Here is an 18,065-nt window from a genome sequence, read left to right on the forward strand (position 1 = left end):
ATATTTATAGATCTGTACGCGAGTTGGCTTTGGTGAAAGCGCGTATGTACGCAGGTTTGGTTCATTGTAGTAGCGTATACCATTTGAGCTATGATGTTTAAAGTTACGGGTGGTTCTGGTTGTTGATGTGTTCTGATGACAGTTTAAAGGTGTCAGTATTCTGCATATCCTGTTTGGTTGATTGTCTTTAGCTTCAGTATTGATGGATGAGAACTAATATTGGATCAGGATCATAATGACTCATATTTATGTGATCTAATGGACTAGATCTGGGAACCAACTCGTAGAAGATCAACTCACTTATATATATCTAGATGAATCTACGAAAGAGATATCAGATGTGACAAAGGAATTAGATGATAGTTCTAAGTGTGATAAGTTAACTTTGCCATCAAGTCCAAAGGGGGAGATTGTTGGCATTATGAGACAAGTGTTGTCCTTGATGGAAAATCACACAGATGACAGATCATAGTGCACCAGGTCAGCAGCAATGATTTGATGATCAGACTAAAAGAATGAAGAGAAAATATGTATACGCAGATTCAGTGAAGCTAATCCGCATATACACGCGGGTTATACGTTACAAAGGCACGTATGTTTATACATGCACTTTCATGCAAGGAAAAGCGCGTATATGTTGGAGAACTTACCTTTGGTCCATGGTAGTCAGTCCTTGGTATTTGAACCTATGGTTTTGGACCATGGTACCTCGTTAGAAGTGTTGATCCCAAGTATTGGGTCCGTGGTATTAGTTTATTACGGTTTTGGACCATGGTATTGTGGAAGGCCTAAACCTACAAAAGAGGAAGGAGATCATGTGGCAAAATATATAACTTCTAAATTATTTGAACATCTGAAAAGTGCTAGATCTAGAATACTGTGATTGGGTTATGGTGCAGATCTGGATCTGAGCTAAAGAGGGATCTCATCGTTTGATAGAGAACAAGATCTAAGGATAGATCGAGATCAAATGGTTTGAAATGAACTATCTCTATATAGTTGATTATGCTTATTCTAGATCTGTATACTGACATTTGTAATGATATGAACTGAGTATAACTTAAGTTTGAAATCGCTGCAAGTCATGATTGAATATTTATAGATCTGTACGCGGGTTGGCTTTGGTGAAAGTGCGTATGTACGCAGGTTTGGTTCATTGTAGTGGCGTATACCATTTGAGCTATGATGTTTCAATTTACAGGTGGTTCTGGTTGTTGATGTGTTCTGATGACAGTTTAAAGGTGTCAGTATTCTTCATATCCTATTTGGTTGATTGTGTTTAGCTTCAGCATTGATGGATGAGAACTAATATTGGATCAGGATCATAATGACTCATATTTATGTGATCTGATGGACTATATCTAGGTGCTAACACACATATTATCCGAGTATATGTAATGATCTTGGTATGTTTGAAGTCAGTAAGAGCAGCAAAGTTATGAATAAATAATTAATGACATATACGCTAGTTCACTTTGGTGAAGTTGCGTATACACGCTGGTTCTGCACTTCCAAGTAGTGTATGCACTCTGATGCAGGATTTTGATGATACAGTTGGTTCTGATTATTATTGAGTTGTTGACAAGGTTTCAGTGTTTCAGTGATTCAGAAATTGATGATGTTAGTATTGATTGTTTTGAGCTTCAATAATATTTATGGGTCCAGTATGAAAATTTGATGAAACGTGGCCTTTAGATTATAGTGTTGTGCTTCAGGAGTATCCAGTCTGAAAATGTATGAAATGTGGTCCCTAGAGGGTGAAAGGAGATTGCAGGCCGGTGCCTACATACTAGTACATCAGCTAGTACAAGAGCAAAGGGGGTAGTAGCTCCCATCGAGGAGAGTCTGGAAAACGAGAGAGGGTTGTAGCCCTCTGCAGGTAGAAGCCTGCGTACTGGTAAAGGACTGCACCAATACAAAATATTGTAAAATGAAGTATCTTATTGAAAGAAGATAGAGACGACTTGCAGCAGGTGGTTTTCACCCACATTGGGTTTCCACCTTATATCATGGTGTTCATGTGTGCTTCTTGTGTGTGATGATCTGTTCTGTTTTACTGCACCTCCTTACTATTCATATGGTTAATGAAGTTCTGATGCACTAACTAAAGATCAAAATTTAATGGATTAACTGAATCATAAGTATTTTGGATATACGCTAGTTGCTTTAGACACAGTTGCGTATACACACGGGTTCCCTTGAATGAAGTAGCGTATATGTATCTAAGTATGGAAATGAAAAAGTTTTATTGATCTGATAATACTGATTCACCCCCCCCCCCCCCCCCCCCCCCCTCAGTATTATTTCCAACAATTGGTATCAGAGCAGGTCCTTTGGTAGAAGCTTGATCGCTTGAAGGAGATCCGTGGAACTATGGGAAAGAAGCTTAAGAAGAAAGCACCTAAGAAGAAGAAGACATCTCAAAAGAACTATGACAGTGGGAGAATTGATTGGGGATTAGGTGTAAGAAGCTCTCCAGATTCAGAATCAGATTCAGAATCATTTCAGAATGAAGATGAACTATCAGGTATGAATTTCCTATCCTTTGATGTTCCAGCTATCTATCCATTTGGAAAAGATGAAAGTGATAGCGAAACAACTGAATTTTCTCTTATGGGTGAACAAGAAAGATATCAAATAGAGGCATAATTTAAAAGGCTTTCAGATAAAATCAGAGATCAACAAGATCTATTGAACAAAAGGGAATGTGACTTCAAAGAAGAAGCTACCAAACTAAAGGCCCAACTAGAGGAAGGAAACAGGTTAAGGAAGTTATTCAGGGACAAATATCAAAAGTTACAGGATGAAGTAACATCACTAAGAGATGAAGTCAATGAAAGAAGCACAACCATCAAGAAACTCAGAGATAGATCCAGTTACTATGAAAGTCTTGAAGCCACGATCCGCTCGCTAAAGGAAGATCTTGAAGAATCAAAGAAGTAGAATAAGGATCTACCCCAAGATATTGAAAAACAAGTAAACGAAGTTATCAGCTTAATATCTCAGCTGGAATGTGCCTTCAGAATTCGTCAAATGCAGCAGGATGTGAATGAAGAACAAGAAAAGGAGATTCTCAAACTAAGGCAACAAATGGAAGAAGGAAGAAAGTTTGAAGAAATTTTGAAGAAGCAATGTCTGGAAAAGGAAGAACAACTTTAGATTGAGGTAAATATATTAAAAGGTCAATTAGAAGAAAAGGATAAACTGTTACGGTTTCAAGATAGTACTAGAGTCTTGGATGATATTCTTAGTAGTCAAAGGTCTCCTGCTATCAAGACTGGTCTTGGTTTTCATGAATCTGTTGAAGGTGAATCTTGTTCACAAGGTGAGGCAAGGAACTCTAAAGAGAAGTCTAAAATGATCAACAAGGAGATGAGAGGTCAACCCCATCAACAATCAAGGAAAGAGATTCTTTGAAGAAAATCTTTTACTCCTAACTATGGAAGTAATAGTCGGCCATTCACTCAGATGAATAATATTGAATGTTATGAATGTCATAATCTTGGACATGTTGCAGCTAGATGCAGAAGAAGAATGGTTCAAGATCATCACACAGAAAGATCATCACATTCCAGGTACTTTAATGGATATTGTTTTTCTTGCAATATGTTTGGTCACAAAGCTGCTGATTGCTACAGGAGGAATATGAAACATGTAAGATGTTATGCATGTAACAAGCTTGGACATATAGCAAAGGAATATAGGAACAAAGTACGAACATCACACCAAAAGGAGAAAACATCATCACACTTGAAGATATGGAAGAAGAAGGAAGTACAGTGAAAAAGATGTGGCACAGCACAATGTACTCAGACACAACACAACACAGACATAACAGATTCAGAGGGAGCTGAAAGTATAAAACTTCAGTGTCCTGAATCTCATACGCAAGTTTCTTAAAGGGAAGTCGCGTATATACGCGAGTTATACACTTCAAAATCGCGTATATGTCAGTCTGATGAAAAGCAGTGGGGACAGGCTCAGAAAAAGGGTCTGATATGATTCAGTCCATTATTTGCTCTATCGGTTAATAGTTACAGTCTGCTGAGGATGTGTGGAAATTTCTTGGTACTTGTTGAAGGGGAGCATATGCCTTTAATAATGCATTGTTGGCATTATGGTTAATAGTCCTTGGTGATGATGCTTATATGGCTAAATGATATATCTTGCTATGATAAAATGTCATATGATTCTTGGGGTTACATAGTTGATATTCAGACCAAATTTGTGGATTGATTCTTAGATGGTGCATATATGATGCTTACATGGTGATCTTCATAAGGATAAGGAAAAGTACAAGATGCACAACTTCATTACTTGATGGTGAGTCACTCATATGCTGCTGCCGTCATATGCATAAAGATCATATAATACAACTATGATGCAGGATTCCTATAGTTCTTGGTGCTCATGTGTTGAAGTTGATGATATAAAGAAGCCTTAACAAAAGATCTTGAGCTCAAGATACATAGTGCTGGATACATGCATGATTACTCAAAGTTGCATTGTTGGAGACATGATTATGAGTTGTTATCTATCTTAGACATACCCTGTCATAGGACATTTATAGGTTGTTGATCTGGAATTGGTTGTACGCGAGTTTCACAAGGAGTATCCATGTATATACGCTTGTTTCTGTGGATACAGTCACGTATATGTTAATATGGAGGAAATCAGTGGGCCAGACTCAGGGTGAGAAGAGTCTGATAGAGACCATCTGGCACAGGTTCAGGGGGAGCAGATTAAATTCTAATAATTGTTGGCATTACCTTAGAAGCTCTTGGTTCGTGTACACAAGTTGTTTTGGTTAGAACAGGTGCAGAAGGAGAACATAAGGAGATCATGGTTGCCGATCTAAAAAGTATTTGACAGATGCTACTGCTATCAATTATTGGTGACTTTCATAAGTCTTGTTCTAGATATTTCGTCTCTATGTCATATATCTTGTTTGTGGTATCTCCTTTATGGTATCAAGGTCATGTAACGGCCTATTTTGGTTTCCCCACTATGCTTGGGATGAACATGTAATGAACTTAGTTGTCATATGTAAATTTCTGATGTATCCCCACTTGGTTGGGTGGATGATCCCCACTTGGTTGGGTGGATGATCCCCACTTGGTTGGGTGATGGATGTATGTATTGAGTCTTTTGGTGATAGGAAGGTCTTTTATGATGTATAAGTCATGATTCTTCTTGAAGAACATCTTTTGCAGATCTTGCCTACAGTCAGGGGGAGCATGGTCAGCACAGCAGGGCAGAAATTTCAGCAGGCACTCAGGGGGAGTATGGAGAGCAAAGGAAGAGAATATCTTGGTCTGCCCTTTGCCCTTGATGTCAAAGGGGGAGAGTGATTTGGTATTGTTGCCATCAAGTCCAAAGGGGGAGATTGTTGGCATTGTGATGCATGTGTTGTACTTGATGGCAACCAACTCGTAGAAGATCAACTCACTTATATATATCTAGATGAATCTATGAAAGAGATATCAGATGTGACAAAGGAATCAGATGATAGTTCTAAGTGTGATAAGTTAGCTTTGCCATCAAGTCCAAAGGGGGAGATTGTTGGCATTATGAGACAAGTGTTGTCCTTGATGGAAAATCACAGAGATGACAGATCATAGTGCAGCAAGTCAGCAGCAATGATTTGATGATCAGACTACAAGAATGAAGAGAAAATATATATACGTAGATTCAGTGAAGCTAATCCACGTATACACGCGGGTTATACGTTACAAAGGCGCGTATGCGTATACACGCACTGTCATGCAAGGAAAAGCACGCATATGTTGGAGAACTTACCTTTGGTCCGTGGTAGTCAGTCCTTGGTATTTGAACCTATGGTTTTGGACCATGGTACCTTGTCAGAAGTGTTGATCCCAAGTATTGGGTCCGTGGTATTGGTTTATTATGGTTTTGGACCATGGTATTGTGGAAGGCCTAAACCTATAAAAGAGGAAGGAGATCATGTGGCAAAATATATATCTTCTGAATTATTTGAACATCTGAAAAAGTGCTAGATCTGGAATACTGTGATTGGGTTATGGTGCAGATCTGGATCTGAGCTAAAGAGGGATCTCACTAGTTGATGGAGAACAAGATATAAGGATAGATTGGGATCAAATTGTTTGAAATGAACTATCTCTATATAGTTGATTATGCTTATTCTAGATTTGTATACTGACGCTTGTAATGATCTGAACTGGGTATAACTTAAGTTTGAAATCGCTGCAAGTCATGATTGAATATTTATAGATTTGTACGCGGGTTGGCTTTGGTGAAAGCGCGTATGTACGCAGGTTTGGTTCATTGTAGTAGCGTATACCATTTGAGCTATGATGTTTAAAGTTACAGGTGGTTTTGGTTGTTGATGTGTTCTGATGACAGTTTAAAGGTGTCAGTATTCTGCATATCCTGTTTGGTTGATTGTGTTTAGCTTCAGTATTGATGGATGAGAACTAATATTGGATCAGGATCATAATGACTCATATTTATGTGATCTGATGGACTAGATCTGGGTGCTAACACACATATTATCTGAGTATATGTAATGATCTGGGTATGTCTAAAGTCAGTAAGAGCAACGAAGTTATGAATAAGTAATTAATGACATATACGCTAGTTCACTTTGGTGAAGTTGCGTATACACGCTGGTTCTGCAATTCGAAGTAGAGTATGCACTCTGTTGCAGGATTTTGATGATACATTTGGTTCTGATTGTTATTGAGTTGTTGACAGGGTTTCAGTGATTCAGAAATTGATGATGCTAGTATTGATTGTTTTGAGCTTCAATAATATTTATGGGTCCAGTATGAAAATTTGATGAAACGTGGCCTTCAGATTATAGTGTTGTGCTTCACGAGTATCCAGTTTGAAAATGTATGAAATGTGGTCCCTGGAGGGGGAAAGGAGATTGCTCTGTTGATGTAGTAGTCTTGGCCCCTTTCTCAATTTGAGGAGAAAACACAAGCCTTCCGCATCTCTGATATATCTTGGTCACCTCAGGCTTAGGTGCCTTGAAACCTTATCATGTTTTCTTGATGACCCCACCTCCATAGGATGTACTCACATGGTTTCGTGTTGGCTTGGTGACATGGTTATATGCATTTTCAAGGCTGGCTCAATGAAGGTGTCGCATGTCATGTTATTCTCTGTCAACTGTTGGAGTACTATAACCTTTATCAGGCTATGGTGAAATAGGTTGGGATAATGCACTTTTCCTTTCAATTGCACCCTTTAAAACATTTTGGTTAGGCTCCTATATAAGTAGTTGGACAAATTTAGAGACTTGGAAGTTGTAAAGTGCATGAGCAGTCTTATGTGGTATTGATATAGCCTAGAAAATATGCCCTCAGATGTGAAGAACTTCATGAAAAACTTCATCAATGGTGCATATCACTCCACCAAGTATCTGAATGGGAAAACATGCAAGTGAGCTCCTTTGTATTGTGATTTCAAGTAGGGTTTGTACTCTTCTAGGTCTAGGTTCATGCCTTTGAACCAATTTTCACCATGGTTTGGTATGCTTGTAGCTTGAGAGATGGCATCCACTGAAAACATGAAATCATTCCCTGTAATGGTGATCTTGTCTTCCTTCAAGGTGAGGGAAAATATACCTGTGAGATGCTCATGGTAACCTACTTCCTGAACTCTTTGAAAAAACCCTAAACAATTGACATCTTCAAAGCATTTCATGAAAAATGGGGAGGAGGTAATTTCATTGCAATTAGAGGGCTCAAACCTCAGTATCTTTCCCCCTTGTTGTACTTCCTCTTCTCTGATGGTGATGAGTCAGTCTCCATACTTCAAACCCTAGGTGAAAGGCAAGAAAAAACAATGAAATTTGTTGCTGTGAGGGAATGAGGTGGTATGATGGACTTAGGAGTTGCCTAAATTTGTAAGGAAATTTAGGAGGGTAGGAGATGCTGTCACTGAGTAGGGGAAAAAATAATTTTGGTAAATGAGTGAGGGGAGGGGGTGGAAAAGGCCAAAACATAGGCCTATCCTAGAAAGAGATAGGGTAGATTAGGGTTTAGAGGAAAATGATAGAAAATGAGGGGATAAGGCTTTGTGATGGATGGAAATGGTGTATTAGATGAAAACATAGGTGTAGAGACAAGGAATCTAGGGTTTAGGGCAGAAACTCATCATTTGAGGATCAAAACCATGAAAATCATGTAAACCCTAGAAGAAGAAGTATTTGATCATTTTCTTGACATATGAGGCAAAGGAGGGCATGAAAATGATTAAACTTACTTGTTATAGAGCATGGAGGATGAAATGACTGAAGAGGAGCTTTGAAAAATGAATTTTGGTGGTCAAACAACAATTTTAGACAACTCTTCCCCATGCGCAATGAAGGCTTCCTATGCGCAGCGTGCTGTCCAGGTGCACAACAAAGGCTCTCTGTGTGCAACGAGAGTCAATTTTTGCCAGTGAGGGCTATGGAATCACATTTTTTTGCAAAGGAGAGGGGGGAGCTCAATGCTAGGATGTTAGACAAGTGAAAATGAGTGTGAATGAGCTCCTCCATGTGCTTTTATAATTTTCTTTTGGTGTCTAAGTGATTAATGAGGTAGGATGGCCCACCTCACCAATTCACTTTCTTTTTGAGTTTTGTAGCCTTAGGATCTCTTCTTGTAACTTTAGAACCTTAGGAACATTATTACATCTAAAAACATAAATTACATTTGAAATCAAGTGTTATTGAACAAGTTTACCTATTGCTACTCTTCATTTCCCAGATTTATACATGAAATGACTGATTTTGTGACCTTAACCTTAATGACCTAATGGTGACATTGAGCTGAATGGAGACCATGATTATGTGACTGAAGTGATATTAATGATTTTTTCATGATTGTAGACTCAAGTGAGTGATGAAAGTGACTGGCATATGAAATTCTTGAGAGAGTGGAAATAGCCTTCGAACTACCTAGCATGTATTAGTACTTCCTAGCATTCCCTAGAAAACCTTGGCACTCTGTCGTTGTCATGCCCTCATAGATAGAATTACTTTTGTTGTAGCTTGGGAACCCAACCAAGTCATTGGAAAAACAATGTTGTGCCCAACGCAAAGTCTCCCTTTGTTTGAAATGTCTTTGTCCAACCCCTTATCGCAACCATAGTCTTTCCACCTACAAGTCATGCTCTAAACTTCTCCTTGTAGGTTTTAACCCCGTACAGAAATTACCTGCATACGAATTTTAAAACACAGAAAAATAAACAATGCGAGAGCATAACACATAAAACACATACACATAGAGATTTTCCCCTAGATCCCAAAACCGAGACTACCAGCTTGATTTTCCATTATGTTCCTTTCAATGTTACAATACATATTTATACATGCCAAAGCATCCAATACCATGGACCAAAAACCATCACATCCAATACCATGGACTGAAAACCATCGCGTCCAAAAAACATGTGCGAAAATCATGCACAAAACCATAGGTGGGTCTGCCCAACCTAACATAGGTTCCAAACCCAAAATTTTCCGGGGCGCTGCCCTGGACCCCATAAAGTGGGGTTACGGGTGCCCCTCAAACCCCCTGTGAACTACGTGGAAAGAATATAACACAACCCAACATTCTCCCACTTGTTGTTTTCTTTCCACAGGTGTCCATAAGAGAGCTTAGTCATTTTTCCAGCCCTGAAATGCCCATAGTCTCTCTACACCAAGAGAACTTCTCAGAGTTCACAGATTTTGTCAATGAATATGCAATATTCTTCAAAGTGTCCACCTTTACCAGCAACACCTTTTTGTCTTCTATCATATCCCTCACAAAGTGATACTAAACATTAATGTGCTTTGTCTTTGAATGATATGCGAGGTTCTTTGCCAACAAAATTGCACTTTGGCTGTCACAGTCTATCCTTATAGCTCCATGTACTAACCCCATACTTGAACACAATCTCTACAACCAAACTGCTTCCTTGCTTTCATGAGTGGCTGCCATGTATTCTGCCTTTATAGTTGATAGTGCCACTACAGATTGTTTCTTACTCATCCAACTGACTGCACCTCCAAATAGGTTAAACACATACCCACTTGTAGATCTTCTTTGATCCAGATCTCCAGCCCAATCCGCATCAAAAAAGCCATGAATATCCAACACTTTGTCCAATCCTAGTCTTCCTTGGTAGCACAACCCATAATCACTAGTGCCACACAAATACCTGAAAACCCGCTTCACTGCTGTCCAGTGCTCCTTCCCCAGTTTTGACATAAACCTGCTCAATACTCCCACTGCATGTGCAATGTCTGGTCTAGTACAGACCATTGCATACATCAGGCTACCGACTGCACTTACATATGGAACATGGGACATGTCCTCTTCCTCTTCTTGTGTCTTGGGACACTATTCAGCAGATAACCTCACACCTACAGGAATAGGAACCTTCACTTGTTTACTATCCTGCATATTAAACCTCTGCAGTATTGTCTCGACATACTTCTTTTGGTTTAACCAGAGCTTCCTCTTTTCCCGATCTCTTTTAATTTCCATGCCCAAAATATAGTTTGCAGCACCAAGATCTTTCATGTCGAATTTGGAGGACAATTCGGTCTTCAAATCCTCGATATTTTTTTGTCATTTCCAACTAGCAACATATCATCCACATACAAGACCAAATAAATAACATGGTCACCAATTAATTTAAAATACACACAGTGATCTGCTTTGCTTCTGGTGAAGCCAAGTCCCCATATAAATGTATCAAATTTCTGATACCACATCCTTGGTGATTGTTTTAACCCATACAGAGACTTCTTTAACTTGCATACAAGTTCTTTCTTACCCTTCACCGCAAAGCCTTCAGGTTGCTTCATGTAGATCTCCTCTTCCAAATCCCCATGAAGAAATGTTGTCTTCACATCCATCTGTTCTACCTCAAAATCAAAAGTAGTAGCAATAGACAAAAGTAATCTAATAGAAGTTACCTTGGCAATAGGAGAAAAAATATCACCAAAATCAATTTCCAGCACCTGGGAATAAACCTTTGCTACCAACCAAGCTTTGTATTTCTCCACTTTTCCTTCTGCATTTGTCTTCTTTTTGAACACCCATTTGCTGCCAATGGGTTTCCTTCCAACCGGAAACTCCACCAGATCCCAAGCCTCATTTTTGTTAAAATATGCCATTTCATCAACCATGGCCTCTTTCCAGAGTTTTCCATCCTGTGAATCCACTGCTTCCTTCATAGTTCTGGGATCATCATCAGTAATAGACAAAGCAAAATTTGAACGAAAAGCAGATGGATTATACCGTTTTGTTTGCCTTCTTTCTCGAACTGATCTTCTCACAACCGGAGTTTGTGGCTCTTCATCTTCTGATTCCTCCTCTGTTGTAGAGTCTCATTCTTCCTCCTTTAGCTCAAACTCTATCTTCTCGGGTTCCTTTGGTTGGATTTCATGTTTAATAACATCTTTCACCTCTCTGAACACCACATCTCAGTTGTACACAACCTTTTGTGTGACTGGGTTCCAAAGCTTATAACACTTTAAACCATCCTTATACCCAATAAAGATGCACTTTTTAGATTTACTATCCAACTTGGTTCGTTTCTCCTTTGGAAAATGTACATATGCGTCACGTCCAAATACTCTCAAATGTGAAAGAGAGGGTTTCTTACCAATCCATACCTCTTGTGGAATCTTATCCTCCAACGCTGATGAAGGTGACCTATTGACCAGGTAACATTCAGTATCCACCACCTCTACCTAGAATTCTTGTCCTAACTCGACACCACTGAGCATGCTTCTTTCCCTTTCCATCAACATCTTATTCATTCTTTCTGCAACTCCATTTTTCTGAGGTGTATATGGAGTAGCCTTCTGTCGTGCTATACCACACTTCTTACAGAATTCTTCAAATTCCTTACTGCAAAACTCTCCACCGTTATCTGTCCTCAGCACCTTTATCTTCTTCTCTGTCTGGTTTTCCACCAGAGCCTTAAATTATTTAAACCTGTCAAAGACTTTAGATTTCTTCTTAAGGAAATATATCCATGTATTCCTTGAGAAGTCATCGATAAATGATACATAGTACACAGACTTACCCAGTGATGGAACCTTCACAGGTCCAAACACATCACTGTGCACAAGTTCTAATATCTGTTTCACCCTCTTACTATCAGAGGGGAAACTCACCCGATTATGCTTCCCATATACACAATTTTCACAAAAATCAAAATCCAAAGAGCTATTACTCATACCTTCTACCATACATTTACCATGAAGTATCCGAAGGCCCTTTTCTCCAATATGTCCAAGCCTTTGATGCCACAGAATAGTCTTCTCTCCAAAGACCACTATATTTTCTGCTCCATTTTCAGGAACCACAAAACTATTACACCCATCAATAATAGTGCTACCTTGCAGCTTGTATAGAGTTCCAATCCAAACTCCCTGCATCAATACTAGTGCTCCCAGAACCACCTTGCAGGTATCCTTCTCGAACACTGTTTTTACACCTGCATCATCCAGCTTTCTAACAGAAATTAGATTTCTAGCTAATGCAGGAATATGTAGAACACTTGGAAGCATTCTAATCCTTCCACCTTGCAACTTCAAAGTTACTTTTCCGCGACTAATGGTTCTAGCCTTCCTGCCATCCCCCAAGAAGACATCACCACCATCATATTTCTCATACTCGCAGAACCTCTCTCTATGGGGAGTGAAGTGAAAGGATGCACCTGAGTCAATCAACCATGCCTCATGATCTACATGTGTACTTGAAGAAGCCAAGTACACATCCCCACCTTCATCTGAAGTGGTTTTCGCCTCTGCAGAGGGAGCCTCATCAGATCCCTTTCCTTTGTTAGGAGCTTTAGATTTATAGTCCCTTTTGTAGTGGCCTTCCTTTCCGCATTTCCAACGCACAACCTTTATAGGTTTTCCTGGAGATTTAGATCTCCCACTCGATGACTTATTTTTGTTTCTGTTTTGGGACCGTCCTCGTACAGAAACGGCATTACCATTCTGGCTCTCCATATTTTTTTTCTCACCTCCTCCGTCAGCAAGGCTGAGACTATTTCATTAAACTGCAACATAGTTGCATTGCTACCTATTGTAATAACCAGACTATCCCATGAATCTGGTAGAGAACACGACAAATTGATGCACTTATCTTCATCTGAAATTTTAATATCAACAGATGCTAACTGACTTACCACAGTATTAAATGCATTCATATGCTCTGTCACCGAGTCTCCATCTTTCATCCTCAGGTTATACAACTTTTTCCGCAAGAACAGTTTATTCACGAGAGACTTAGATTGGTACAAAGTCCCTAACTTGTTCCATAAAGCCTTCGTCGTAGCTTCCCCTGATACATTCAACAATACTGAATCTAAGACACACAATATTCTTGTGCTCTTTTCCTTCCGATCCAACTTCTTCCATTCTTCATCGGACACTCTCGTTGGTTTAGTACCTGGATGTACCGCGATCCACTGATCTTTATCCACCAATAGATCCTCCATCTTGAGTTTCCACAACTCAAAACTCTGACCATTAAATTTCTCGATCTCTATCTTTCCACAGCTTGCCATCTTCTTTCACCACTAGAATCGATCTCACAGATCTCCCACTGAACAGGGTCTACCATAGGCCCGAGAAAAACCCCTTAGCAACAAAGGCGTCCCCTTGAAGCCAAAACAGCTCTGATACCAAATGTAGGTTTTAACCCCATACAGAAATTAGTTGCATACGAATTCTAAAAAACAGAAAAATAAACAATACGAGAGCATAACACATAAAACACATATACACAGAGATTTCCCTTGGATCCCAAAACCAAGACTACCAGCTTGATTTTCCATTATGTTCCTTTCAATGTTATAATACATATTTATACATGCTGAAGCATCCAATACCATGGACTGAAAACCATCACGTCTAATACCATGGACCAAAAACCATTGCGTCCAAAAAACATGTGCGAAAATCATGCACAAAACCATAGGTGGGTCTGCCCAACCTAAGATAGGTTCCAAAACCAAAATTTTTCAGGGCACTGCCCCGGACCCCATAAAGTTGGGTTACGGGTGCCCCTCAAACCCCCTGTGAACTACGTGGAAAGAATATAACACAACCCAACACTCCTAACATACTTCTTCCTTGGAACACCTATAATTCACTCACACTCATTGACACACACTCTTATTCATTAATTTCCATGCATTTTGACCTAGTTATCCCTTGTGATGCCCTGACACTCCCTAACTCTCCTTAGCATGCATTGACACTACCTGGCATGTGTTAGCATGCCTTTTCATTCCTTGGCACACCTTGACACTCATTATCTATCATGCCTTCAAAACTACCCTTACTTTTTTTGGGACTTGGGAACCCAACCAAGTCTTGCATCGACTACAACAACTTGACAAAGTTACGGTTACTACAACTAGACTATGCCTTGTTCACCTAAGAACTTTCTATAACTCATCTTAGGCTAGTCATGTGCAATCTTAACTCATCCCATTTAAAAATTTACCAAGTCAAGGCTCACATCCAACTATGGCCATAAAACAACTAAGAAACATAGTTTACATCTTGACATACCATAACACCTGACACGAATAACAATCCCTTGTCACTATGTGGCACGTGTTAACATCCCCTCCATTCCTTGGTATTCTTTATCACTCCCTAGCACACCCTACCACTCCCTAACATGCCCTAAAACTACCTATCATATAAACTTGTCACTCCCTCCTTAGCACACTTGGAACTCACTGACAATACCTATCACACACTTTTATCCATTCATTTCCATGAATTTCAAACTAGTTCTCCCTTGTGTTTTTGGGCCACTCGCTAACACTCCTTAGCACACGTTGGAAAACTTGTGGCAGATGAGGAGGGCACCACATATGACTTAACATGCTCTTGTACTTAGGCTTCTTCCTATTTTGGGACATTATTCTTGTAGGTTGAACTTGCAAAGGGTCTCTTCTTGCTATTTTTATATATTCTAGGAGGGCATACGCGTGGAGACATTTCTTACTATTCTTGGATACACACATACACACACAATCTCATGGATTTTTGGTATGGTAAAAACCCTAATTCACCCTAATCACCTTAGATTTACTTTGGGGAGATGAACCACTTTCTATTTTAGGATTTTCAACATTTATCTTCTCATGGAGTGCTTTATTTACTTGACATATTGCACATTTATCTATGTAGTTAGCCCATCAGGATAGGGAAAGTGGTGGATGTCCTACACTGGAAGGAATTTGCCAACCAATATAGGGGCCCAACCAAGTTCAAAACTTGTTTTAACTGTCTAGAGAGGTTTGTGGGCATTTGTGATAGGATCAAGAGTACAATGACAGTTCCATTGACTTGTTTCCATGCCTCCTCGGTGACAGTTGACAATTTTATCAATTTTCCTGATAAAAACAAATCTATGGTGTTGATTACCTTGGAATTCACAGATGCAGAGTGGTTGGATGCATGCATAGTTTTAGAGGGTGCATTCTATGTGGACACATGTATTTGACTTGGTTTTATGCCTATTTTTGGTGGTGCATCCCGTTAAAGAGCATTATTTGGGGCATATTACTACTATTTTTGGATGGGAGCTAATTGTCAGGAAGGGCTAGTTTCCACATGTTGTAACGAGGCCCACCACAAATTTAGGAGGGATATAATTACTCCATCACTGTAATATTTGTTTGACTTGTCATGGAGTTAGTTAAAAGATAACATTTTGTTGTATAAGATAAGAGATTCACTTTATAAGGTGATCTCCCTCACCATTATAATGGTGGAGAATTTGTGGATGAAGGAGGTCTCCCATTGGGCTACATTTTATTTGAATTTTTCAATCTTAACATAAGATTGGAGGTATCATTCTATCATATGTGAGGCTTAATTTTTGCATGCATTTAATGTTGTTGGATAGTTGTAGGAATCTCTTGCAAAGAATATGTTGTGAAGGCTTTATAATGGGACATTTATCATTGGGATGGTTGTATTGTATGGGGATTATCCTTCTCATTTTCTTTTTATTGCTATATATTTGCATATATTAATTCTTTTTTTTGAACTATGGGAATTGATAACTCGTTATATTGACCTAGGCTAGGCTTGATATTAAACCAACTGGTTGCACTATAACCTAAGAGTATATTCAACAACCCAAAAGCCATGTATGCCAATAACTTGTGACTTAACAAGGGCAGAGGTGTCTCAAGGCACATTGGAGTGCACCTCTATTTGAGGGGCATCTACCCTTCTAGCTTTATCACAATGGGCCAGAGTCTCATTGGGGATTTGAAATTGGGTGGAGAGAGTGCAAAACCTACCTTCCAACCATATTTTCAATCCACCTCGATGCTATTTATATTAATTCCTCACTATCAAAGAAGTTGTTATTGTAATTAATATATCATTGTAGTGCAACATGTCCTCCAACTTGTTCAAGAGTAGTACTAATAAGACTCTCCAAGACTCACTACCATAACTATTTTTGACATTATCAAGTTTGATTTTGGCTTTTTATCTGCAAATCTGTCCTCCTTAACTATTCACCAAACAACCCTTTTTAGAGTGATATCCTTGACTTTATTTGCCCTAGACTTGGTAGGCACTAGTTTTACGATTTTTTCTTCATCTTTCCCTTTCCATACCACTCATTATTCTGTTATGCTACTACTGCCCATTTTGTTAAGGCTCACTCTTCAAAATTCAACTCGTGCCTCCACTAGATAACTTTAGTAATCTTATCATTAGAAATATCTTTCTCAAGTTGGACAAGATTCAAGTAGAAGTGTGTGGAATAACTATTGTGGTCACTATAGGTAACCTTCCTAAGTGCACAAAACTAGCCCCTTAATGCTTAGGACTTTACATTATATAGGGGTGCTAGATTGTTGTAATAGATACAGTCAACCTTCCTTAAGCCCACATATACCCACATAGTCTATGTCTCCAACCAAAAACATATTAAACATTCCCAAGCCATGTGACCATGCCCAAATAAAAATATGCATTATACACAAAATGCACACATCCAAATTTTTTTACTACTTATTAGATATATCTACGCAAGTCTAAACTTTCTATATTTTTATTTTTTTTAAGCAATTATAATTGATATTTAATTCTATTTGCAATTCCAATAATATTTATAAATTTTAACTAAGTTTTTGAAAAAAACCAATGAAAAAATATAATTAAAAATATTAAAAACCTAAAAGATTTAAACTAACTTTATTGGCACTACAGAGTGTTAAATAAAAATACATTGTTTATTTCCCTCGCCACGAGTTTTAACCTAATGTAATGTGAGGTCAGCCTTCTTTCTAAAATTATCTATAAATGCTAGTATTTCTTGAAGCATTAGATTTTCGTATTTCAGATTAGGGTTGCGAGAATAATCGAAAGAATTGGTTACATCAGACTTTATTTTAAAGCCCTCTATTTATTTCTTTATTTCCTCTTCTTCCAGTTGTTTATGGATTGGCGATTTTAGGTTCGCTACTTCTTCCGGCAAATTTCTTGCATTGTTCTGTGTTCCCGCCCATTTCTCGTGTGAGGTAAGAATTTTTTGTTCCCGCCCATTTCTCGTGTGAGCCTGCAGGGAAGGAGCATCCAACACATGGGCGACACTCGAGGTAGAGGAAGTCACTGAAAGAAAAAGACTTCTTTGATCCAACGATCACCCTCTCGGGTATCTAGCCCAATATGGCGAAAACATGATTCATTTCTCCAGAGTTCCCTCTTCGATCATGATTTGGTGAGTTTCTCGATCGAAGGTGCCGGGTGCCTTTTTCCCTCTCAACCAGGAGAAAGACGACCCTTGGTGGATTCTAGGTCCGTATGTCTATCTGGGGTAGGCACATGAGCTTGAAAGTGGTGCTTCAAGTTCTCACCAAGGAGACACCTATATGGTGCCCACCAAAGTATGTTGTTGAGGGAGGAGATGGAACTGAAAAGGGTATCTGAGACCGAGAGTTGGGTCAGTGACCTTACACAAAACTGCGTTAAAATCCGTACTTCCAGAGTTAGAAACCAATCAGACGGGGAAACCACTCAAGAATGGGGAAAA

The sequence above is a fragment of the Pinus tabuliformis genome, chromosome 2_1, assembly GCF_031772625.1.
Source record: "Pinus tabuliformis cultivar Carrire ecotype Pingquan chromosome 2_1, CPIR1, whole genome shotgun sequence".
NCBI lineage: Eukaryota > Viridiplantae > Streptophyta > Pinopsida > Pinales > Pinaceae > Pinus > Pinus tabuliformis.